The sequence below is a fragment of the Charadrius vociferus genome, unplaced genomic scaffold, assembly GCF_000708025.1.
Source record: "Charadrius vociferus isolate BGI_N301 unplaced genomic scaffold, ASM70802v2 scaffold398, whole genome shotgun sequence".
NCBI classification, from domain to species: Eukaryota; Metazoa; Chordata; class Aves; order Charadriiformes; family Charadriidae; genus Charadrius; species Charadrius vociferus.
Window position 1 is genome coordinate 313,126 of NW_009649571.1, and position 583 is coordinate 313,708.

The following is a 583-nucleotide window of genomic DNA, read 5'->3' on the forward strand; positions in this document are numbered from 1 at the left end:
AAAAAAAAAAATCCCTTTCTCTTCTAGAAAGCTGCTTACCCAGGGGCTTCCCTTCCTCCCTGCAGCGCAGCCGTCAACTGCTGCGGGGGCATTTTGCAATCTTTTACCCGATTTCCACATTTGCAGCGCAATTTTGGATTTTACAGACGTCCCTCCTGCCACGAAATCTCGGCTTTTAAGTCCTGGCGTATATCAGCAGCAAGAAGCCCAGAGCATCCCTGCTAGGGGGAACCCTCACCCCCGCTCAGCCGCGGAAACCCATTCCTCCTGACCCCCACCCAGCGCGGCAGGCCGCCAAGGGGACGCGCATCCGCACGCTCCCATCGTGCGTGGGAGCTCCTGAATCCTCTCGGCACGTTACCCGGCACAGCTCCGTACAATCCCACCCAACGCACCGGCAGCAGCTCGCAGTAACCTTGCAACAAACCCCGGCAGCATTTGCCGCAGCTACCCCGAAGGCGTTCTTGCCTGGGAGGGACGGGCTGAATTTATGCCGAGGTTTAAAAATATTTAAAACAAACCCAAAATTCTGCTCTCAGTCATGCTGATAACTACCGTGGCCACGCCCCGAGCCTCCCCCTCC

General features: G+C 56.9%; 1 protein-coding gene across 1 annotated transcript in view; it reads right to left on the reverse strand.

Annotated features, from left to right (window-relative positions):
- Positions 1 to 583, reverse strand: part of LOC104291100 (POU domain, class 3, transcription factor 3-like) — a 10,228-nt gene that overhangs the window by 2,569 nt on the left and 7,076 nt on the right. The gene's annotated exons all lie outside the window — the stretch shown is intronic.